The sequence below is a fragment of the Somniosus microcephalus genome, chromosome 4 (genome assembly GCF_052327205.1).
Source record: "Somniosus microcephalus isolate GS21.2 chromosome 4, FLI_Smic_1.0, whole genome shotgun sequence".
NCBI lineage: Eukaryota > Metazoa > Chordata > Chondrichthyes > Squaliformes > Somniosidae > Somniosus > Somniosus microcephalus.
The window spans coordinates 156,442,124-156,466,998 of record NC_140990.1 but is presented as its reverse complement, the minus strand read 5'-3'; the positions used below and the strand labels follow the sequence as shown (position 1 = coordinate 156,466,998).

General features: G+C 61.1%; 1 protein-coding gene across 1 annotated transcript in view; it reads right to left on the bottom strand.

Moving 5' to 3' along the window:
• cfap410 (cilia and flagella associated protein 410) overlaps positions 1–24,875 on the bottom strand; it is a 104,745-nt gene that overhangs the window by 35,441 nt on the left and 44,429 nt on the right. The window lies entirely within an intron of this gene.

Genomic DNA, 24,875 nt, shown 5'->3' with positions numbered 1-24,875 from the left:
GTACCTCAAACAAGTAGCTTGTTCTTCTTCAACAGCTCCAAGAGAGTGACCCTGGCCCAGTCTGTTCCCCGGGATAGTGACCCTGGCCCAGTCTGTGCTCCACGATAGTGACCCTGGCCCAATCTGTGCTCCGGGATAGTGACCCTGGCCCAGTCTGTGCCCTGGGATAGTGACCCTGGCCCAGTCTGTGCCCCGGGATAGTGACCCTGGCCCAGTCTGTGCTCCATGATAGTGACCCTGGCCCAGTCTGTGCTCCATGATAGTGACCTTGGCCCAGTCTGTGCTCCACAATAGTGACCCTGGTCCAGTCTGTGCTCCACAATAGTGACCCTGGCCCAGTCTGTGCTCCACGATAGTGACCTGGCCCAGTCTGGGCCCCGGGATAGTGACCCTGGCCCAGTCTGTGCCCCAGGATAGTGACCCTGGCCCAGTCTGTGCTCCACAATAGTGACCCTGGCCCAGTCTGTGCTCCAGGAAAGTGACCCTGGCCCTGTCTGTGCCCCGGGATAGTGACCCTGGCCCAGTCTGTGCCCTGGGATAGTGACCCTGGCCCAGTCTGTGCCCCGGGATAGTGACCCTGGCCCAGTCTGTGCTCCACGATAGTGACCCTGGCCCAATCTGTGCTCCGGGATAGTGACCCTGGCCCAGTCTGTGCCCTGGGATAGTGACCCTGGCCCAGTCTGTGCCCCGGGATAGTGACCCTGGCCCGGTCTGTGCTCCATGATAGTGGCCCTGGCCCAGTCTGTGCTCCAGGATAGTGACCCTGGCCCAGTCTGTGCTCCAGGATAGTGACCCTGGCCCAGTCTGTACTCCAGGATAGTGACCCTGGCCCAGTCTGTGCTCCAGGATAGTGACCCTGGCCCAGTCTTTGCTCCACGATAGTGACCCTGGCCCAGTCTGTGCTCCAGGATAGTGACCCTGGCCCAGTCTGTGCCCCAGGATAGTGACCCTGGCCCAGTCTGTGCTCCAGGATAGTGACCCTGGCCCATTCTGTCCTCCAGGATAGTGACCCTGGCCCAGTCTGTGCTCCACGATAGTGACCCTGGCCCAGTCTGTGCTCCACGATAGTGACCCTGGCCCAGTCTGTGCACCACGACAGTGACCCTGGCCCAGTCTGTGCTCCAGGATCGTGACCCTGGCCCAGTCTGTGCTCCAGGATAGTGACCCTGGCCCAGTCTGTGCTCCAGGATAGTGACCCTGGCCCAGTCTGTGCTCCAGGATAGTGACCCGGGCCCAGTCTGTGCTCCAGGATAGTGACCCTGGCCCAGTCTGTGCTCCAGGATAGTGACCCTGGCCCAGTCTGTGCTCCAGGATAGTGACCCTGGCCCAGTCTGTGCTTTAGGATAGTGACCCTGGCCCAGTCTGTGCTCCAGGATAGTGACCCTGGCCCAGTCTGTGCTCCAGGATAGTGACCCTGGCCCAGTCTGTGCTCCACGATAGTGACCCTGGCCCAGTCTGTGCTCCACGATAGTGACCCTGGCCCAGTCTGTGCTCCAGGATAGTGACCCTGGCCCAGTCTGTGCTCCAGGATAGTGACCCTGGCCCAGTCTGTCCTCCAGGATAGTGACCCTGGCCCTGTCTGTGCTCCACGATAGTGACCCTGGCCCAGTCTGTGCTCCAGGATAGTGACCCTGGCCCATTCTGCGCTCCAGGATCGTGACCCTGGCCCAGTCAGTGCTCCAGGATAGTGACCCTGGCCCAGTCTGTGCTCCACGACAGTGACCCTGGCAAAGTCTGTGCTCCAGGATAGTGACCCTGGCCCAGTCTGTGCTCCAGAATAGTGACCCTGGCCCAGTCTGTGCTCCAGGTTAGTGACCCTGGCCCAGTCTGTGCTCCAGGGTAGTGACCCTGGCCCAGTCTGTGCTCCAGGATGGTGAACCTGGCCCATTCTGTGCTCCAGGATGGTGAACCTGGCCCAGTCTGTGCTCCAGGATCGTGACCCTGGCCCAGTCTGTGCTCCAGGATAGTGACCCTGGCCCAGTCTGTGCTCCAGGATAGTGACCCTGGCCCAGTCTGTGCTCCAGGATAGTGACCCTGGCCCATTCTGTGCTCCAGGATAGTGACCCTGGCCCAGTCTGTGCTCCAGGATAGTGACCCTGGCCCAGTCTGTGCCCCGGGATAGTGACCCTGGCCCTGTCTGTGCTCCACGATAGTGACCCTGGCCCAGTCTTTGCTCCAGGATAGTGACCCTGGCCCAGTCTGTGCTCCATGATAGTGACCCTGGCCCAGTCTGTGCTCCAGGATAGTGACCCTGGCCCAGTCTGTGCTCCAGGATAGTGACCCTGGCCCAGTCTGTGCTCCACGATAGTGACCCTGGCCCAGTCTGTGCTCCAGGATAGTGACCCTGGCCCAGTCTGTGCCCCAGGATAGTGACCCTGGCCCAGTCTGTGCCCCAGGATAGTGACCCTGGCCCAGTCTGTGCTCCAGGATAGTGACCCTGGCCCATTCTGTCCTCCAGGATAGTGACCCTGGCCCAGTCTGTGCTCCACGATAGTGACCCTGGCCCAGTCTGTGCACCACGATAGTGACCCTGGCCCAGTCTGTGCTCCAGGATAGTGACCCTGGCCCAGTCTGTGCTCCAGGATAGTGACCCTGGCCCAGTCTGTGCTCCAGGATAGTGACCCTGGCCCAGTCTGTGCTCCAGGATAGTGACTCTGGCCCAGTCTGTGCTCCACGATAGTGACCTGGCCCAGTCTGTGCTCCACGATAGTGACCCTGGCCCAGTCTGTGCTCCACAATAGTGACCCTGGCCCAGTCTGTGCTCCAGGATAGTGACCCTGGCCCATTCTGTGCTCCAGGATAGTGAACCTGGCCCAGTCTGTGCTCCAGGATAGTGACCCTGGCCCAGTCTGTGCTCCAGGATAGTGACCCTGGCCCAGTCTGTGCTCCAGGATAGTGACCCTGGCCCAGTCTGTGGTCCAGCATAGTGACCCTGGCCCATTCTGTGCTCCAGGATAGTGACCCTGGCCCAGTCTGTGCTCCAGGATAGAGACCCTGGCCCAGTCTGTGCTCCAGGATAGTGACCCTGGCCCTGTCTGTGCTCCACGATAGTGACCCTGGCCCAGTCTTTGCTCCAGGATAGTGACCCTGGCCCAGTCTGTGCTCCATGATCGTGACCCTGGCCCAGTCCTTGCTCCAGGATAGTGACCCTGGCCCAGTCTGTGCTCCATGATAGTGACCCTGGCCCAGTCTGTCCTCCATGATAGTGACCCTGGCCCAGTCTGTGCTCCAGGATAGTGACACTGGCCCAGTCTGTGCTCCAGGATAGTGACCCTGGCCCAGTCTGTGCTCCAGGATAGTGACCCTGGCCCAGTCTGTGCTCCACGATAGTGACCCTGGCCCAGTCTGTGCTCCAGGATAGTGACCCTGGCCCAGTCTGTGCCCCAGGATAGTGACCCTGGCCCAGTCTGCGCTCCAGGATAGTGACCCTGGCCCATTCTGCCCTCCAGGATAGTGACCCTGGCCCAGTCTGTGCTCCACGATAGTGACCCTGGCCCAGTCTGTGCTCCACGATAGTGACCCTGGCCCAGTCTGTGCACCACGATAGTGACCCTGGCCCAGTCTGTGCTCCAGGATCGTGACCCTGGCCCAGTCTGTGCTCCAGGATAGTGACCCTGGCCCAGTCTGTGCTCCAGGATAGTGACCCTGGCCCAGTCTGTGCTCCACGATAGTGACCTGGCCCAGTCTGTGCTCCACGATAGTGACCCTGGCCCAGTCTGTGATCCGGGATAGTGACCCCGGCCCAGTCTGTGATCCACGATAGTGACCCCGGCCCAATCTGTGCTCCACAATAGTGACCCTGGCCCAGTCTGTGCTCCAGGATAGTGACCCTGGCCCAGTCTGTGCTCCAGGATAGTGACCCTGGCCCAGTCTGTGCTCCACGATAGTGACCCTGGCCCAGTCTGTGCTCCAGGATAGTGACGCTGGCCCAGTCTGTGCCCCAGGATAGTGACCCTGGCCCAGTCTGTGCCCCAGGATAGTGACCCTGGCCCAGTCTGTGCTCCAGGATAGTGACCCTGGCCCATTCTGTCCTCCAGGATAGTGACCCTGGCCCAGTCTGTGCTCCACGATAGTGACCCTGGCCCAGTCTGTGCTCCACGATAGTGACCCTGGCCCAGTCTGTGCACCACGATAGTGACCCTGGCCCAGTCTGTGCTCCAGGATAGTGACTCTGGCCCAGTCTGTGCTCCACGATAGTGACCTGGCCCAGTCTGTGCTCCACGATAGTGACCCTGGCCCAGTCTGTGCTCCACAATAGTGACCCTGGCCCAGTCTGTGCTCCAGGATAGTGACCTGGCCCAGTCTGTGCTCCAGGATAGTGAACCTGGCCCAGTCTGTGCTCCAGGATAGTGACCCTGGCCCATTCTGTGCTCCAGGATAGTGAACCTGGCCGAGTCTGTGCTCCAGGATAGTGACCCTGGCCCAGTCTGTGCTCCAGGATAGTGACCCTGGCCCAGTCTGTGCTCCAGGATAGTGACCCTGGCCCAGTCTGTGGTCCAGGATAGTGACCCTGGCCCATTCTGTGCTCCAGGATAGTGACCCTGGCCCAGTCTGTGCTCCAGGATAGAGACCCTGGCCCAGTCTGTGCCCCGGGATAGTGACCCTGGCCCTGTCTGTGCTCCACGATAGTGACCCTGGCCCAGTCTGTGCTCCAGGATAGTGACCCTGGCCCAGTCTGTACTCCAGGATAGTGACCCTGGCCCAGTCTGTGCTCCAGGATAGTGACCCTGGCCCAGTCTTTGCTCCACGATAGTGACCCTGGCCCAGTCTGTGCTCCAGGATAGTGACCCTGGCCCAGTCTGTGCCCCAGGATAGTGACCCTGGCCCAGTCTGTGCTCCAGGATAGTGACCCTGGCCCATTCTGTCCTCCAGGATAGTGACCCTGGCCCAGTCTGTGCTCCACGATAGTGACCCTGGCCCAGTCTGTGCTCCACGATAGTGACCCTGGCCCAGTCTGTGCACCACGACAGTGACCCTGGCCCAGTCTGTGCTCCAGGATCGTGACCCTGGCCCAGTCTGTGCTCCAGGATAGTGACCCTGGCCCAGTCTGTGCTCCAGGATAGTGACCCTGGCCCAGTCTGTGCTCCAGGATAGTGACCCGGGCCCAGTCTGTGCTCCAGGATAGTGACCCTGGCCCAGTCTGTGCTCCAGGATAGTGACCCTGGCCCAGTCTGTGCTCCAGGATAGTGACCCTGGCCCAGTCTGTGCTCCAGGATAGTGACCCTGGCCCAGTCTGTGCCCCAGGACAGTGACCCTGGCCCAATCTGTGCTCCAGGATAGTGACCCTGGCCCAGTCTGTGCTTTAGGATAGTGACCCTGGCCCAGTCCGTGCTCCAGGATAGTGACCCTGGCCGAGTCTGTGCTCCAGGATAGTGACCCTGGCCCAATCTGTGCTCCAGGATAGTGACCCTGGCCCAGTCTGTGCTCCAGGATAGGGACCCTGGCCCAGTCTGTGCTCCAGGATAGTGACCCTGGCCCAGTCTGTGCTCCTCGATAGTGACCCTGGCCCAGTCTGTGCTCCAGGATAGTGACCCTGGCCCAGTCTGTGCTCCAGGATAGTGACCCTGGCCCAGTCTGTGCTCCAGGATAGAGACCCTGGCCCAGTCTGTGCTCCAGGATAGTGACCCTGGCCCAGTCTATGCTCCTCGATAGTGACCCTGGCACAGGCTGTGCTTTAGGATAGTGACCCTGGCCCAGTCTGTGCTCCAGGATAGTGACCCTGGCCCAGTCTGTGCTCCAGGATAGTGACCCTGGCCCAGTCTGTGCTCCACGATAGTGACCCTGGCCCAGTCTGTGCTCCACGATAGTGACCCTGGCCCAGTCTGTGCTCCAGGATAGTGACCCTGGCCCAGTCTGTGCTCCAGGTTAGTGACCCTGGCCCAGTCTGTGCTCCAGGGTAGTGACCCTGGCCCAGTCTGTGCTCCAGGGTAGTGACCCTGGCCCAGTCTGTGCTCCAGGATAGTGACACTGGCCCATTCTGTGCTCCAGGATGGTGAACCTGGCCCAGTCTGTGCTCCAGGATCGTGACCCTGGCCCAGTCTGTGCTCCAGGATAGTGACCCTGGCCCAGTCTGTGCTCCAGGATAGTGACCCTGGCCCAGTCTGTGCTCCAGGATAGTGACCCTGGCCCATTTTGTGCTCCAGGATAGTGACCCTGGCCCAGTCTGTGCTCCAGGATAGTGACCCTGGCCCAGTCTGTGCCCCGGGATAGTGACCCTGGCCCTGTCTGTGCTCCACGATAGTGACCCTGGCCCAGTCTTTGCTCCAGGATAGTGACCCTGGCCCAGTCTGTGCTCCATGATAGTGACCCTGGCCCAGTCTGTGCTCCAGGATAGTGACCCTGGCCCAGTCTGTGCTCCAGGATAGTGACCCTGGCCCAGTCTGTGCTCCACGATAGTGACCCTGGCCCAGTCTGTGCTCCAGGATAGTGACACTGGCCCAGTCTGTGCCCCAGGATAGTGACCCTGGCCCAGTCTGTGCTCCACGATAGGAACCCTGGCCCAGTCTGTGCTCCAGGATAGTGACCCTGGCCCAGTCTGTGCTCCACGATAGTGACCCTGGCCCAGTCTGTGCTCCAGGATAGTGACCCTGGCCCAGTCTGTGCTCCAGGATAGTGACCCTGGCCCAGTCTGTCCTCCATGATAGTGACCCTGGCCCAGTCTGTGCTCCAGGATAGTGACCCTGGCCCAGTCTGTGCTCCAGGCTAGTGACCCTGGCCCAGTCTGTACTCCAGGATAGTGACCCTGGCCCAGTCTGTGCTCCAGGATAGTGACCCTGGCCCAGTCTTTGCTCCACGATAGTGACCCTGGCCCAGTCTGTGCTCCAGGATAGTGACCCTGGCCCAGTCTGTGCCCCAGGATAGTGACCCTGGCCCAGTCTGTGCTCCAGGATAGTGACCCTGGCCCATTCTGTCCTCCAGGATAGTGACCCTGGCCCAGTCTGTGCTCCACGATAGTGACCCTGGCCCAGTCTGTGCTCCACGATAGTGACCCTGGCCCAGTCTGTGCACCACGACAGTGAACTTGGCCCAGTCTGTGCTCCAGGATCGTGACCCTGGCCCAGTCTGTGCTCCAGGATAGTGACCCTGGCCCAGTCTGTGCTCCAGGATAGTGACCCTGGCCCAGTCTGTGCTCCAGGATAGTGACCCGGGCCCAGTCTGTGCTCCAGGATAGTGATCCTGGCCCAGTCTGTGCTCCAGGATAGTGACCCTGGCCCAGTCTGTGCTCCAGGATAGTGACCCTGGCCCAGTCTGTGCCCCAGGACAGTGACCCTGGCCCAGTCTGTGCTCCAGGATAGTGACCCTGGCCCAGTCTGTGCTTTAGGATAGTGACCCTGGCCCAGTCCGTGCTCCAGGATAGTGACCCTGGCCGAGTCTGTGCTCCAGGATAGTGACCCTGGCCCAATCTGTGCTCCAGGATAGTGACCCTGGCCCAGTCTGTGCTCCAGGATAGGGACCCTGGCCCCGTCTGTGCTCCAGGATAGTGACCCTGGCCCAGTCTGTGCTCCTCGATAGTGACCCTGGCCCAGTCTGTGCTCCAGGATAGTGACCCTGGCCCAGTCTGTGCTCCAGGATAGTGACCCTGGCCCAGTCTGTGCTCCAGGATAGTGACCCTGGCCCAGTCTGTGCTCCAGGATAGTGACCCTGGCCCAGTCTATGCTCCTCGATAGTGACCCTGGCACAGGCTGTGCTTTAGGATAGTGACCCTGGCCCAGTCTGTGCTCCAGGATAGTGACCCTGGCCCAGTCTGTGCTCCAGGATAGTGACCCTGGCCCAGTCTGTGCTCCACGATAGTGACCCTGGCCCAGTCTGTGCTCCACGATAGTGACCCTGGCCCAGTCTGTGCTCCAGGATAGTGACCCTGGCCCAGTCTGTCCTCCAGGATAGTGACCCTGGCCCTGTCTGTGCTCCACGATAGTGACCCTGGCCCAGTCTGTGCTCCAGGATAGTGACCCTGGCCCATTCTGCGCTCCAGGATCGTGACCCTGGCCCAGTCTGTGCTCCAGGATAGTGACCCTGGCCCAGTCTGTGCTCCACGATAGTGACCCTGGCAAAGTCTGTGCTCCAGGATAGTGACCCTGGCCCAGTCTGTGCTCCAGAATAGTGACCCTGGCCCAGTCTGTGCTCCAGGTTAGTGACCCTGGCCCAGTCTGTGCTCCAGGGTAGTGACCCTGGCCCAGTCTGTGCTCCAGGATGGTGAACCTGGCCCATTCTGTGCTCCAGGATGGTGAACCTGGCCCAGTCTGTGCTCCAGGATCGTGACCCTGGCCCAGTCTGTGCTCCAGGATAGTGACCCTGGCCCAGTCTGTGCTCCAGGATAGTGACCCTGGCCCAGTCTGTGCTCCAGGATAGTGACCCTGGCCCATTCTGTGCTCCAGGATAGTGACCCTGGCCCATTCTGTGCTCCAGGATAGTGACCCTGGCCCAGTCTGTGCTCCGGGATAGTGACCCTGGCCCAGTCTGTGCCCCGGGATAGTGACCCTGGCCCTGTCTGTGCTCCACGATAGTGACCCTGGCCCAGTCTTTGCTCCAGGATAGTGACCCTGGCCCAGTCTGTGCTCCATGATAGTGACCCTGGCCCAGTCTGTGCTCCAGGATAGTGACCCTGGCCCAGTCTGTGCTCCAGGATAGTGACCCTGGCCCAGTCTGTGCTCCACGATAGTGACCCTGGCCCAGTCTGTGCTCCAGGATAGTGACCCTGGCCCAGTCTGTGCCCCAGGATAGTGACCCTGGCCCAGTCTGTGCTCCAGGATAGTGACCCTGGCCCATTCTGTCCTCCAGGATAGTGACCCTGGCCCAGTCTGTGCTCCACGATAGTGACCCTGGCCCAGTCTGTGCTCCACGATAGTGACCCTGGCCCAGTCTGTGCACCACGATAGTGACCCTGGCCCAGTCTGTGCTCCAGGATAGTGACCCTGGCCCAGTCTGTGCTCCAGGATAGTGACCCTGGCCCAGTCTGTGCTCCAGGATAGTGACCCTGGCCCAGTCTGTGTTCCAGGATAGTGACTCTGGCCCAGTCTGTGCTCCACGATAGTGACCTGGCCCAGTCTGTGCTCCACGATAGTGACCCTGGCCCAGTCTGTGCTCCACAATAGTGACCCTGGCCCAGTCTGTGCTCCAGGATAGTGACCTGGCCCAGTCTGTGCTCCAGGATAGTGAACCTGGCCCAGTCTGTGCTCCAGGATAGTGACCCTGGCCCATTCTGTGCTCCAGGATAGTGAACCTGGCCCAGTCTGTGCTCCAGGATAGTGACCCTGGCCCAGTCTGTGCTCCAGGATAGTGACCCTGGCCCAGTCTGTGCTCCAGGATAGTGACCCTGGCCCAGTCTGTGGTCCAGGATAGTGACCCTGGCCCATTCTGTGCTCCAGGATAGTGACCCTGGCCCAGTCTGTGCTCCAGGATAGAGACCCTGGCCCAGTCTGTGCTCCAGGATAGTGACCCTGGCCCTGTCTGTGCTCCACGATAGTGACCCTGGCCCAGTCTTTGCTCCAGGATAGTGACCCTGGCCCAGTCTGTGCTCCATGATCGTGACCCTGGCCCAGTCTTTGCTCCAGGATAGTGACCCTGGCCCAGTCTGTGCTCCATGATAGTGACCCTGGCCCAGTCTGTCCTCCATGATAGTGACCCTGGCCCAGTCTGTGCTCCAGGATAGTGACCCTGGCCCAGTCTGTGCTCCAGGATAGTGACCCTGGCCCAGTCTGTGCTCCAGGATAGTGACCCTGGCCCAGTCTGTGCTCCACGATAGTGACCCTGGCCCAGTCTGTGCTCCAGGATAGTGACCCTGGCCCAGTCTGTGCCCCAGGATAGTGACCCTGGCCCAGTCTGCGCTCCAGGATAGTGACCCTGGCCCATTCTGCCCTCCAGGATAGTGACCCTGGCCCAGTCTGTGCTCCACGATAGTGACCCTGGCCCAGTCTGTGCTCCACGATAGTGACCCTGGCCCAGTCTGTGCACCACGATAGTGACCCTGGCCCAGTCTGTGCTCCAGGATCGTGACCCTGGCCCAGTCTGTGCTCCAGGATAGTGACCCTGGCCCAGTCTGTGCTCCAGGATAGTGACCCTGGCCCAGTCTGTGCTCCAGGATAGTGACCCTGGCCCAGTCTGTGCTCCACGATAGTGACCTGGCCCAGTCTGTGCTCCACGATAGTGACCCTGGCCCAGTCTGTGATCCGGGATAGTGACCCCGGCCCAGTCTGTGATCCACGATAGTGACCCCGGCCCAATCTGTGCTCCACAATAGTGACCCTGGCCCAGTCTGTGCTCCAGGATAGTGACCCTGGCCCAGTCTGTGCTCCAGGATAGTGACCCTGGCCCAGTCTGTGCTCCACGATAGTGACCCTGGCCCAGTCTGTGCTCCAGGATAGTGACCCTGGCCCAGTCTGTGCCCCAGGATAGTGACCCTGGCCCAGTCTGTGCCCCAGGATAGTGACCCTGGCCCAGTCTGTGCTCCAGGATAGTGACCCTGGCCCAGTCTGTGCTCCACAATAGTGACCCTGGCCCAGTCTGTGCTCCAGGATAGTGACCCTGGCCCAGTCTGTGCTCCAGGATAGAGACCCTGGCCCAGTCTGTGCCCCGGGATAGTGACCCTGGCCCTGTCTGTGCTCCACGATAGTGACCCTGGCCCAGTCTTTGCTCCAGGATAGTGACCCTGGCCCAGTCTTTGCTCCAGGATAGTGACCCTGGCCCAGTCTGTGCTCCATGATAGTGACCCTGGCCCAGTCTGTCCTCCATGATAGTGACCCTGGCCCAGTCTGTGCTCCAGGATAGTGACCCTGGCCCAGTCTGTGCCCCAGGATAGTGACCCTGGCCCAGTCTGCGCTCCAGGATAGTGACCCTGGCCCATTCTGCCCTCCAGGATAGTGACCCTGGCCCAGTCTGTGCTCCACGATAGTGACCCTGGCCCAGTCTGTGCTCCACGATAGTGACCCTGGCCCAGTCTGTGCACCACGATAGTGACCCTGGCCCAGTCTGTGCTCCAGGATCGTGACCCTGGCCCAGTCTGTGCTCCAGGATAGTGACCCTGGCCCAGTCTGTGCTTCAGGATAGTGACCCTGGCCCAGTCTGTGCTCCAGGATAGTGACCCTGGCCCAGTCTGTGCTCCACGATAGTGACCTGGCCCAGTCTGTGCTCCACGATAGTGACCCTGGCCCAGTCTGTGATCCGGGATAGTGACCCCGGCCCAGTCTGTGATCCACGATAGTGACCCCGGCCCAATCTGTGCTCCACAATAGTGACCCTGGCCCAGTCTGTGCTCCAGGATAGTGACCCTGGCCCAGTCTGTGCTCCAGGATAGTGACCCTGGCCCAGTCTGTGCTCCAGGATAGTGACCCTGGCCCAGTCTGTGCTCCAGGATAGTGACCCTGGCCCAGTCTGTGCCCCGGGGAAGTGAACCTGGCCCAGTCTGTGCTCCAGGATAGTGACCCTGGCCCAGTCTGTGCTCCAGGATAGTGACCCTGGCCCAGTCTGTGCCCCGGCATAGTGAACCTGGCCCAGTCTGTGCTCCAGGATAGTGACCCTGGTCCAGTTTGTGCTCCACGATAGTGACCCTGACCCAGTCTGTGCACCACGATAGTGACCCTGGCCCAGTCTGTGCTCCAGGATAGTGACCCTGGCCCAGTCTGTGCTCCAGGATAGTGACCCTGGCCCAGTCTGTGCTCCAGGATAGTGACCCTGGCGCAGTCTGTGCTCCACGACAGTGACCTGGCCCAGTCTGTGCTCCAGGATAGTGACCCTGGCCCAGTCTGTGATCCAGGATAGTGACCCTGGCCCAGTCTGTGCTCCAGGATAGTGACCCCGGCCCAGTCTATGCTCCACGATGGTGAACCTGGCCCAGTCTGTGCTGCAGGATAGTGACCCTGGCCCAGTCTGTGCTCCACGATAGTGACCCCGGCCCAGTCTGTGCTCCACGATAGTGACCCCGGCCCAGTCTGTGCTCCACGATAGTAACCCTGGCCCAGTCTGTGCTCCAGGATAGTGACCCTGGCCCAGTCTGTGCTCCACGATAGTGACCCTGGCCCAGTCTGTGCTCCAGGATAGTGACCCTGGCCCAGTCTGTGCTCCAGGATAGTGACCCTGGCCCAGTCTGTCCTCCATGATAGTGACCCTGGCCCAGTCTGTGCTCCAGGATAGTGACCCTGGCCCAGTCTGTGCTCCAGGCTAGTGACCCTGGCCCAGTCTGTGCTCCAGGATAGTGACCCTGGCCCATTCTGTGCTCCAGGATAGTGAACCTGGCCCAGTCTGTGCTCCAGGAAAGTGACCCTGGCCCAGTCTGTGCCCCAGGATAGTGACCCTGGCCCAGTCTGTGCCCCAGGATAGTGACCCTGGCCCAGTCTGTGCTCCAGGATAGTGACCCTGGCCCAGTCTGTGCCCCGGGATAGTGACCCTGGCCCTGTCTGTGCTCCACGATAGTGACCCTGGCCCAGTCTTTGCTCCAGGATAGTGACCCTGGCCCAGTCTTTGCTCCAGGATAGTGACCCTGGCCCAGTCTGTGCTCCATGCTAGTGACCCTGGCCCAGTCTGTCCTCCATGATAGTGACCCTGGCCCAGTCTGTGCTCCAGGATAGTGACCCTGGCCCAGTCTGTGCCCCAGGATAGTGACCCTGGCCCAGTCTGCGCTCCAGGATAGTGACCCTGGCCCATTCTGCCCTCCAGGATAGTGACCCTGGCCCAGTCTGTGCTCCACGATAGTGACCCTGGCCCAGTCTGTGCTCCACGATAGTGACCCTGGCCCAGTCTGTGCACCACGATAGTGACCCTGGCCCAGTCTGTGCTCCAGGATAGTGACCCTGGCCCAGTCTGTGCTCCAGGATAGTGACCCTGGCCCAGTCTGTGCTCCAGGATAGTGACCCTGGCCCAGTCTGTGCTCCACGATAGTGACCTGGCCCAGTCTGTGCTCCACGATAGTGACCCTGGCCCAGTCTGTGATCCGGGATAGTGACCCCGGCCCAGTCTGTGATCCACGATAGTGACCCCGGCCCAATCTGTGCTCCACAATAGTGACCCTGGCCCAGTCTGTGCTCCAGGATAGTGACCCTGGCCCAGTCTGTGCTCCAGGATAGTGACCCTGGCCCAGTCTGTGCTCCAGGATAGTGACCCTGGCCCAGTCTGTGCTCCAGGATAGTGACCCTGGCCCAGTCTGTGCTCCAGGATAGTGACCCTGGCCCAGTCTGTGCTCCAGGATAGTGACCCTGGCCCAGTCTGTGCCCCGGGGAAGTGAACCTGGCCCAGTCTGTGCTCCAGGATAGTGACCCTGGCCCAGTCTGTGCTCCAGGATAGTGACCCTGGCCCAGTCTGTGCCCCGGCATAGTGAACCTGGCCCAGTCTGTGCTCCAGGATAGTGACCCTGGCCCAGTCTGTGCTCCACGATAGTGGCCCTGACCCAGTCTGTGCACCACGATAGTGACCCTGGCCCAGTCTGTGCTCCAGGATAGTGACCCTGGCCCAGTCTGTGCTCCAGGATAGTGACCCTGGCCCAGTCTGTGCTCCATGATAGTGACCCTGGCGCAGTCTGTGCTCCACGACAGTGACCTGGCCCAGTCTGTGCTCCAGGATAGTGACCCTGGCCCAGTCTGTGATCCAGGATAGTGACCCTGGCCCAGTCTGTGCTCCAGGATAGTGACCCCGGCCCAGTCTATGCTCCACGATGGTGAACCTGGCCCAGTCTGTGCTGCAGGATAGTGACCCTGGCCCAGTCTGTGCTCCACGATAGTGACCCCGGCCCAGTCTGTGCTCCACGATAGTGACCCCGGCCCAGTCTGTGCTCCACGATAGTAACCCTGGCCCAGTCTGTGCTCCAGGATAGTGACCCTGGCCCAGTCTGTGCTCCACGATAGTGACCCTGGCCCAGTCTGTGCTCCAGGATAGTGACCCTGGCCCAGTCTGTGCTCCAGGATAGTGACCCTGGCCCAGTCTGTGCTCCAGGATAGTGAACCTGGCCCAGTCTGTGCTCCAGGGTAGTGACCCTGGCCCAGTCTGTGCTCCAGGATAGTGACCCTGGCCCATTCTGTGCTCCAGGATAGTGAACCTGGCCCAGTCTGTGCTCCAGGAAAGTGACCCTGGCCCAGTCTGTGCTCCAGGATAGTGACCCTGGCCCAGTCTGTGGTCCAGGATAGTGACCCTGGCCCAGTCTGTGCACCGGGATAGTGACCCTGGCCCTGTCTGTGCTCCACGATAGTGACCCTGGCCCTGTCTGTGCTCCACGATAGTGACCCTGGCCCAGTCTTTGCTCCAGGATAGTGACCCTGGCCCAGTCTGTGCTCCATGAGAGTGACCCTGGCCCAGTCTGTCCTCCATGATAGTGACCCTGGCCCAGTCTGTGCTTCAGGATAGTGACCCTGGCCCAGTCTGTACTCCAGGATAGTGACCCTGGCCCAGTCTGTGCTCCACGATAGTGACCCTGGCCCAGTCTGTGCTCCAGGATAGTGACCCTGGCCCAGTCTGTGCTCCACGATAGTGACCCTGGCCCAGTCTGTGCTCCAGGATAGTGACCCTGGCCCAGTCTGTGCTCCAGGATAGAGACCCTGGCCCAGTCTGTGCCCCGGGATAGTGACCCTGGCCCTGTCTGTGCTCCACGATAGTGACCCTGGCCCAGTCTTTGCTCCAGGATAGTGACCCTGGCCCAGTCTTTGCTCCAGGATAGTGACCCTGGCCCAGTCTGTGCTCCATGATAGTGACCCTGGCCCAGTCTGTCCTCCATGATAGTGAACCTGGCCCAGTCTGTGCTCCAGGATAGTGACCCTGGCCCAGTCTGTGCCCCAGGATAGTGACCCTGGCCCAGTCTGCGCTCCAGGATAGTGAACCTGGCCCATTCTGCCCTCCAGGATAGTGACCCTGGCGCAGTCTGTGCTCCACGATAGTGACCCTGGCCCAGTCTGTGCTCCACGATAGTGACCCTGGCCCAGTCTGTGCACCACGATAGTGACCCTGGCCCAGTCTGTGCTCCAGGATAGTGACCCTGGCCCAGTCTGTGCTCCAGGATAGTGACCCTGGCCCAGTCTGTGCTCCAGGATAGTGACCCTGGCCCAGTCTGTGCTCCACGATAGTAACCTGGCCCAGTCTGTGCTCCACGATAGTGACCCTGGCCCAGTCTGTGATCCGGGATAGTGACCCCGGCCCAGTCTGTGATCCGGGATAGTGACCCCGGCCCAGTCTGTGATCCACGATAGTGACCCCGGCCCAATCTGTGCTCCAGGATAGTGACCCTGGCCCAGTCTGTGCCCCAGGATAGTGACCCTGGCCCAGTCTGCGCTCCAGGATAGTGACCCTGGCCCATTCTGCCCTCCAGGATAGTGACCCTGGCCCAGTCTGTGCTCCACGATAGTGACCCTGGCCCAGTCTGTGCTCCACGATAGTGACCCTGGCCCAGTCTGTGCACCACGATAGTGACCCTGGCCCAGTCTGTGCTCCAGGATCGTGACCCTGGCCCAGTCTGTGCTCCAGGATAGTGACCCTGGCCCAGTCTGTGCTCCAGGATAGTGACCCTGGCCCAGTCTGTGCTCCAGGATAGTGACCCTGGCCCAGTCTGTGCTCCACGATAGTGACCTGGCCCAGTCTGTGCTCCACGATAGTGACCCTGGCCCAGTCTGTGATCCGGGATAGTGACCCCGGCCCAGTCTGTGATCCACGATAGTGACCCCGGCCCAATCTGTGCTCCACAATAGTGACCCTGGCCCAGTCTGTGCTCCAGGATAGTGACCCTGGCCCAGTCTGTGCTCCAGGATCGTGACCCTGGCCCAGTCTGTGCTCCAGGATCGTGACCCTGGCCCAGTCTGTGCTCCAGGATAGTGACCCTGGCCCAGTCTGTGCTCCAGGATAGTGACCCTGGCCCAGTCTGTGCTCCAGGATAGGGACCCTGGCCCAGTCTGTGCTCCAGGATAGTGACCCTGGCCCAGTCTGTGCTCCAGGATAGTGACCCTGGCCCAGTCTGTGCCCCGGGGAAGTGAACCTGGCCCAGTCTGTGCTCCAGGATAGTGACCCTGGCCCAGTCTGTGCTCCAGGATAGTGACCCTGGCCCAGTCTGTGCCCCGGCATAGTGAACCTGGCCCAGTCTGTGCTCCAGGATAGTGACCCTGGCCCAGTTTGTGCTCCACGATAGTGACCCTGACCCAGTCTGTGCACCACGATAGTGACCCTGGCCCAGTCTGTGCTCCAGGATAGTGACCCTGGCCCAGTCTGTGCTCCAGGATAGTGACCCTGGCCCAGTCTGTGCTCCATGATAGTGACCCTGGCGCAGTCTGTGCTCCACGACAGTGACCTGGCCCAGTCTGTGCTCCAGGATAGTGACCCTGGCCCAGTCTGTGATCCAGGATAGTGACCCTGGCCCAGTCTGTGCTCCAGGATAGTGACCCCGGCCCAGTCTATGCTCCACGATGGTGAACCTGGCCCAGTCTGTGCTGCAGGATAGTGACCCTGGCCCAGTCTGTGCTCCACGATAGTGACCCCGGCCCAGTCTGTGCTCCACGATAGTGACCCCGGCCCAGTCTGTGCTCCACGATAGTAACCCTGGACCAGTCTGTGCTCCAGGATAGTGACCCTGGCCCAGTCTGTGCTCCACGATAGTGACCCTGGCCCAGTCTGTGCTCCAGGATAGTGACCCTGGCCCAGTCTGTGCTCCAGGATAGTGACCCTGGCCCAGTCTGTCCTCCATGATAGTGACCCTGGCCCAGTCTGTGCTCCAGGATAGTGACCCTGGCCCAGTCTGTGCTCCAGGCTAGTGACCCTGGCCCAGTCTGTGCTCCAGGATAGTGACCCTGGCCCATTCTGTGCTCCAGGATAGTGAACCTGGCCCAGTCTGTGCTCCAGGAAAGTGACCCTGGCCCAGTCTGTGCCCCAGGATAGTGACCCTGGCCCAGTCTGTGCCCCAGGATAGTGACCCTGGCCCAGTCTGTGCTCCAGGATAGTGACCCTGGCCCAGTCTGTGCCCCGGGATAGTGACCCTGGCCCTGTCTGTGCTCCACGATAGTGACCCTGGCCCAGTCTTTGCTCCAGGATAGTGACCCTGGCCCAGTCTTTGCTCCAGGATAGTGACCCTGGCCCAGTCTGTGCTCCATGATAGTGACCCTGGCCCAGTCTGTCCTCCATGATAGTGACCCTGGCCCAGTCTGTGCTCCAGGATAGTGACCCTGGCCCAGTCTGTGCCCCAGGATAGTGACCCTGGCCCAGTCTGCGCTCCAGGATAGTGACCCTGGCCCATTCTGCCCTCCAGGATAGTGACCCTGGCCCAGTCTGTGCTCCACGATAGTGACCCTGGCCCAGTCTGTGCTCCACGATAGTGACCCTGGCCCAGTCTGTGCACCACGATAGTGACCCTGGCCCAGTCTGTGCTCCAGGATCGTGACCCTGGCCCAGTCTGTGCTCCAGGATAGTGACCCTGGCCCAGTCTGTGCTCCAGGATAGTGACCCTGGCCCAGTCTGTGCTCCAGGATAGTGACCCTGGCCCAGTCTGTGCTCCACGATAGTGACCTGGCCCAGTCTGTGCTCCACGATAGTGACCCTGGCCCAGTCTGTGATCCGGGATAGTGACCCCGGCCCAGTCTGTGATCCACGATAGTGACCCCGGCCCAATCTGTGCTCCACAATAGTGACCCTGGCCCAGTCTGTGCTCCAGGTTAGTGACCCTGGCCCAGTCTGTGCTCCAGGATCGTGACCCTGGCCCAGTCTGTGCTCCAGGATAGTGACCCTGGCCCAGTCTGTGCTCCAGGATAGTGACCCTGGCCCAGTCTGTGCTCCAGGATAGTGACCCTGGCCCAGTCTGTGCTCCAGGATAGTGACCCTGGCCCAGTCTGTGCTCCAGGATAGTGACCCTGGCCCAGTCTGTGCCCCGGGGAAGTGAACCTGGCCCAGTCTGTGCTCCAGGATAGTGACCCTGGCCCAGTCTGTGCTCCAGGATAGTGACCCTGGCCCAGTCTGTGCCCCGGCATAGTGAACCTGGCCCAGTCTGTGCTCCAGGATAGTGACCCTGGCCCAGTCTGTGCTCCACGATAGTGACCCTGACCCAGTCTGTGCACCACGATAGTGACCCTGGCCCAGTCTGTGCTCCAGGATAGTGACCCTGGCCCAGTCTGTGCTCCAGGATAGTGACCCTGGCCCAGTCTGTGCTCCATGATAGTGACCCTGGCGCAGTCTGTGCTCCACGACAGTGACCTGGCCCAGTCTGTGCTCCAGGATAGTGACCCTGGCCCAGTCTGTGATCCAGGATAGTGACCCTGGCCCAGTCTGTGCTCCAGGATAGTGACCCCGGCCCAGTCTATGCTCCACGATGGTGAACCTGGCCCAGTCTGTGCTGCAGGATAGTGACCCTGGCCCAGTCTGTGCTCCACGATAGTGACCCCGGCCCAGTCTGTGCTCCACGATAGTGACCCCGGCCCAGTCTGTGCTCCACGATAGTAACCCTGGCCCAGTCTGTGCTCCAGGATAGTGACCCTGGCCCAGTCTGTGCTCCACGATAGTGACCCTGGCCCAGTCTGTGCTCCAGGATAGTGACCCTGGCCCAGTCTGTGCTCCAGGATAGTGACCCTGGCCCAGTCTGTGCTCCAGGATAGTGAACCTGGCCCAGTCTGTGCTCCAGGGTAGTGACCCTGGCCCAGTCTGTGCTCCAGGATAGTGACCCTGGCCCATTCTGTGCTCCAGGATAGTGAACCTGGCCCAGTCTGTGCTCCAGGAAAGTGACCCTGGCCCAGTCTGTGCTCCAGGATAGTGACCCTGGCCCAGTCTGTGGTCCAGGATAGTGACCCTGGCCCAGTCTGTGCACCGGGATAGTGACCCTGGCCCTGTCTGTGCTCCACGATAGTGACCCTGGCCCTGTCTGTGCTCCACGATAGTGACCCTGGCCCAGTCTTTGCTCCAGGATAGTGACCCTGGCCCAGTCTGTGCTCCATGAGAGTGACCCTGGCCCAGTCTGTCCTCCATGATAGTGACCCTGGCCCAGTCTGTGCTTCAGGATAGTGACCCTGGCCCAGTCTGTACTCCAGGATAGTGACCCTGGCCCAGTCTGTGCTCCACGATAGTGACCCTGGCCCAGTCTGTGCTCCAGGATAGTGACCCTGGCCCAGTCTGTGCTCCACAATAGTGACCCTGGCCCAGTCTGTGCTCCAGGATAGTGACCCTGGCCCAGTCTGTGCTCCAGGATAGAGACCCTGGCCCAGTCTGTGCCCCGGGATAGTGACCCTGGCCCTGTCTGTGCTCCACGATTGTGACCCCGGCCCAGTCTTTGCTCCAGGATAGTGACCCTGGCCCAGTCTTTGCTCCAGGATAGTGACCCTGGCCCAGTCTGTGCTCCATGATAGTGACCCTGGCCCAGTCTGTCCTCCATGATAGTGACCCTGGCCCAGTCTGTGCTCCAGGATAGTGACCCTGGCCCAGTCTGTGCCCCAGGATAGTGACCCTGGCCCAGTCTGCGCTCCAGGATAGTGATCCTGGCCCATTCTGCCCTCCAGGATAGTGACCCTGGCCCAGTCTGTGCTCCACGATAGTGACCCTGGCCCAGTCTGTGCTCCACGATAGTGACCCTGGCCCAGTCTGTGCACCACGATAGTGACCCTGGCCCAGTCTGTGCTCCAGGATCGTGACCCTGGCCCAGTCTGTGCTCCAGGATAGTGACCCTGGCCCAGTCTGTGCTCTAGGATAGTGACCCTGGCCCAGTCTGTGCTCCAGGATAGTGACCCTGGCCCAGTCTGTGCTCCACGATAGTGACCTGGCCCAGTCTGTGCTCCACGATAGTGACCCTGGCCCAGTCTGTGATCCGGGATAGTGACCCCGGCCCAGTCTGTGATCCACGATAGTGACCCCGGCCCAATCTGTGCTCCACAATAGTGACCCTGGCCCAGTCTGTGCTCCAGGATAGTGACCCTGGCCCAGTCTGTGCTCCAGGATCGTGACCCTGGCCCAGTCTGTGCTCCAGGATAGTGACCCTGGTCCAGTCTGTGCTCCAGGATAGTGACCCTGGCCCAGTCTGTGCTCCAGGATAGTGACCCTGGCCCAGTCTGTGCTCCAGGATAGTGACCCTGGCCCAGTCTGTGCTCCAGGATAGTGACCCTGGCCCAGTCTGTGCCCCGGGGAAGTGACCCTGGCCCAGTCTGTGCTCCAGGATAGTGACCCTGGCCCAGTCTGTGCCCCGGCATAGTGAACCTGGCCCAGTCTGTGCTCCAGGATAGTGACCCTGGCCCAGTCTGTGCTCCACGATAGTGACCCTGACCCAGTCTGTGCACCACGATAGTGACCCTGGCCCAGTCTGTGCTCCAGGATAGTGACCCTGGCCCAGTCTGTGCTCCAGGATAGTGACCCTGGCCCAGTCTGTGCTCCATGATAGTGACCCTGGCGCAGTCTGTGCTCCACGACAGTGACCTGGCCCAGTCTGTGCTCCAGGATAGTGACCCTGGCCCAGTCTGTGATCCAGGATAGTGACCCTGGCCCAGTCTGTGCTCCAGGATAGTGACCCCGGCCCAGTCTATGCTCCACGATGGTGAACCTGGCCCAGTCTGTGCTGCAGGATAGTGACCCTGGCCCAGTCTGTGCTCCACGATAGTGACCCCGGCCCAGTCTGTGCTCCACGATAGTGACCCCGGCCCAGTCTGTGCTCCACGATAGTAACCCTGGCCCAGTCTGTGCTCCAGGATAGTGACCCTGGCCCAGTCTGTGCTCCACGATAGTGACCCTGGCCCAGTCTGTGCTCCAGGATAGTGACCCTGGCCCAGTCTGTGCTCCAGGATAGTGACCCTGGCCCAGTCTGTGCTCCAGGATAGTGAACCTGGCCCAGTCTGTGCTCCAGGGTAGTGACCCTGGCCCAGTCTGTGCTCCAGGGTAGTGACCCTGGCCCAGTCTGTGCTCCAGGGTAGTGACCCTGGCCCAGTCTGTGCTCCAGGATAGTGACCCTGGCCCATTCTGTGCTCCAGGATAGTGAACCTGGCCCAGTCTGTGCTCCAGGAAAGTGACCCTGGCCCAGTCTGTGCTCCAGGATAGTGACCCTGGCCCAGTCTGTGGTCCAGGATAGTGACCCTGGCCCAGTCTGTGCACCGGGATAGTGACCCTGGCCCTGTCTGTGCTCCACGATAGTGACCCTGGCCCAGTCTTTGCTCCAGGATAGTGACCCTGGCCCAGTCTGTGCTCCATGAGAGTGACCCTGGCCCAGTCTGTCCTCCATGATAGTGACCCTGGCCCAGTCTGTGCTTCAGGATAGTGACCCTGGCCCAGTCTGTACTCCAGGATAGTGACTCTGGCCCAGTCTCTGCTCCACGATAGTGACCCTGGCCCAGTCTGTGCTCCAGGATAGTGACCCTGGCCCAGTCTGTGCTCCAGGATAGTGACCCTGGCCCATTCTGTCCTCCAGGATAGTGACCCTGGCCCAGTCTGTGCTCCACGATAGTGACCGTGGCCCAGTCTGTGCTCCACGATAGTGACCCTGGCCCAGTCTGTGCACCACGACAGTGACCCTGGCCCAGTCTGTGCTCCAGGATAGTGACCCTGGCCCAGTCTGTGCTCCAGGATAGTGACCCTGGCCCAGTCTGTGCTCCAGGAGAGTGACCCGGGCCCAGTCTGTGCTCCAGGATAGTGACCCTGGCCCAGTCTGTGCTCCAGGATAGTGACCCTGGCCCAGTCTGTGCTCCAGGATAGTGACCCTGGCCCAGTCTGTGCCCCAGGATAGTGACCCTGGCCCAGTCTGTGCTCCAGGATAGTGACCCTGGCCCAGTCTGTGCTTTAGGATAGTGACCCTGGCCCAGTCTGTGCTCCAGGATAGTGACCCTGGCCGAGTCTGTGCTCCAGGATAGTGACCCTGGCCCAATCTGTGCTCCAGGATAGTGACCCTGGCCCAGTCTGTGCTCCAGGATAGGGACCCTGGCCCAGTCTGTGCTCCAGGATAGTGACCCTGGCCCAGTCTGTGCTCCTCGATAGTGACCCTGGCCCAGTCTGTGCTCCAGGATAGTGACCCTGGCCCAGTCTGTGCTCCAGGATAGTGACCCTGGCCCAGTCTGTGCTCCAGGATAGTGACCCTGGCCCAGTCTGTGCTCCAGGATAGTGTCCCTGGCCCAGTCTATGCTCCTCGATAGTGACCCTGGCACAGGCTGTGCTTTAGGATAGTGACCCTGGCCCAGTCTGTGCTCCAGGATAGTGACCCTGGCCCAGTCTGTGCTTCAGGATAGTGACCCTGGCCCAGTCTGTGCTCCACGATAGTGACCCTGGCCCAGTCTGTGCTCCACGATAGTGACCCTGGCCCAGTCTGTGCTCCAGGATAGTGACCCTGGCCCAGTCTGTGCTCCAGGATAGTGACCCTGGCCCAGTCTGTGCTACAGGATAGTGACCCTGGCCCTGTCTGTGCTCCACGATAGTGACCCTGGCCCAGTCTGTGCTCCAGGATAGTGACCCTGTCCCATTCTGCGCTCCAGGATCGTGACCCTGGCCCAGTCTGTGCTCCAGGATAGTGACCCTGGCCCAGTCTGTGCTCCACGATAGTGACCCTGGCAAAGTCTGTGCTCCAGGATAGTGACCCTGGCCCAGTCTGTGCTCCAGAATAGTGACCCTGGCCCAGTCTGTGCTCCAGGTTAGTGACCCTGGCCCAGTCTGTGCTCCAGGGTAGTGACCCTGGCCCAGTCTGTGCTCCAGGATAGTGACCTTGGCCCATTCTGTGCTCCAGGATAGTGAACCTGGCCCAGTCTGTGCTCCAGGATGGTGACCCTGGCCCAGTCTGTGCTCCAGGATAGTGACCCTGGCCCAGTCTGTGCTCCAAGATAGTGACCCTGCCCAGTCTGTGGTCCAGGATAGTGACCCTGGCCCATTCTGTGCTCCAGGACAGTGACCCTGGCCCAGTCTGTGCCCCGGGATAGTGACCCTGGCCCTGTCTGTGCTCCACGATAGTGACCCTGGCCCAGTCTTTGCTCCAGGATAGTGACCCTGGCCCAGTCTGTGCTCCATGATAGTGACGCTGGCCCAGTCTGTGCTCCAGGATAGTGACCCTGGCCCAGTCTGTGCTCCAGGATAGTGACCCTGGCCCAGTCTGTGCTCCACGATAGTGAAACTGGCCCAGTCTGTGCTCCAGGATAGTGACCCTGGCCCAGTCTGTGCCCCAGGATAGTGACCCTGGCCCAGTCTGTGCCCCAGGATAGTGACCCTGGCCCAGTCTGTGCTCCAGGATAGTGACCCTGGCCCATTCTGTCCTCCAGGATAGTGACCCTGGCCCAGTCTGTGCTCCACGATTGTGACCCTGGCCCAGTCTGTGCTCCAGGATAGTGACCCTGGCCCAGTCTGTGCTCCAGGATAGTGACCCTGGCCCAGTCTGTGCTCCAGGATAGTGACTCTGGCCCAGTCTGTGCTCCACGATAGTGACCCTGGCCCAGTCTTTGCTCCAGGATAGTGACCCTGGCCCAGTCTGTGCTCCATGATAGTGACCCTGGCCCAGTCTGTGCTCCAGGATAGTGACCCTGGCCCAGTCTGTGCTCCAGGATAGTGACCCTGGCCCAGTCTGTGCTCCACGATAGTGAAACTGGCCCAGTCTGTGCTCCAGGATAGTGACCCTGGCCCAGTCTGTGCCCCAGGATAGTGACCCTGGCCCAGTCTGTGCCCCAGGATAGTGACCCTGGCCCAGTCTGTGCTCCAGGATAGTGACCCTGGCCCATTCTGTCCTCCAGGATAGTGACCCTGGCCCAGTCTGTGCTCCACGATAGTGACCCTGGCCCAGTCTGTGCTCCAGGATAGTGACCCTGGCCCAGTCTGTGCTCCAGGATAGTGACCCTGGCCCAGTCTGTGCTCCAGGATAGTGACCCTGGCCCAGTCTGTGCTCCAGGATAGTGACTCTGGCCCAGTCTGTGCTCCACGATAGTGACCTGGCCCAGTCTGTGCTCCACGATAGTGACCCTGGCCCAGTCTGTGCTCCACAATAGTGACCCTGGCCCAGTCTGTGCTCCAGGATAGTGACCTGGCCCAGTCTGTGCTCCAGGATAGTGAACCTGGCCCAGTCTGTGCTCCAGGATAGTGACCCTGGCCCATTCTGTGCTCCAGGATAGTGAACCTGGCCCATTCTGTGCTCCAGGATAGTGACCCTGGCCCAGTCTGTGCTCCAGGATAGTGACCCTGGCCCAGTCTGTGCTCCAGGATAGTGACCCTGGCCCAGTCTGTGGTCCAGGATAGTGACCCTGGCCCATTCTGTGCTCCAGGATAGTGACCCTGGCCCAGTCTGTGCTCCAGGAGAGAGACCCTGGCCCAGTCTGTGCCCCGGGATAGTGACCCTGGCCCTGTCTGTGCTCCACGATAGTGACCCTGGCCCAGTCTTTGCTCCAGGATAGTGACCCTGGCCCAGTCTGTGCTCCATGATAGTGACCCTGGCCCAGTCTTTGCTCCAGGATAGTGACCCTGGCCCAGTCTGTGCTCCATGATAGTGACCCTGGCCCAGTCTGTCCTCCATGATAGTGACCCTGGCCCAGTCTGTGCTCCAGGATAGTGACCCTGGCCCAGTCTGTGCTCCAGGATAGTGACCCTGGCCCAGTCTGTGCTCCAGGATAGTGACCCTGGCCCAGTCTGTGCTCCACGATAGTGACCCTGGCCCAGTCTGTGCTCCAGGATAGTGACCCTGGCCCAGTCTGTGCCCAAGGATAGTGACCCTGGCCCAGTCTGCGCTCCAGGATAGTGACCCTGGCCCATTCTGCCCTCCAGGATAGTGACCCTGGCCCAGTCTGTGCTCCAGGATAGTGACCCTGGCCCAGTCTGTGCTCCAGGATAGTGACCCTGGCCCAGTCTGTGCTCCAGGATAGTGACCCTGGCCCAGTCTGTGCTCCACGATAGTGACCTGGCCCAGTCTGTGCTCCACGATAGTGACCCTGGCCCAGTCTGTGCTCCGGGATAGTGTCCCCGGCCCAGTCTATGCTCCACGATAGTGACCCCGGCCCAATCTGTGC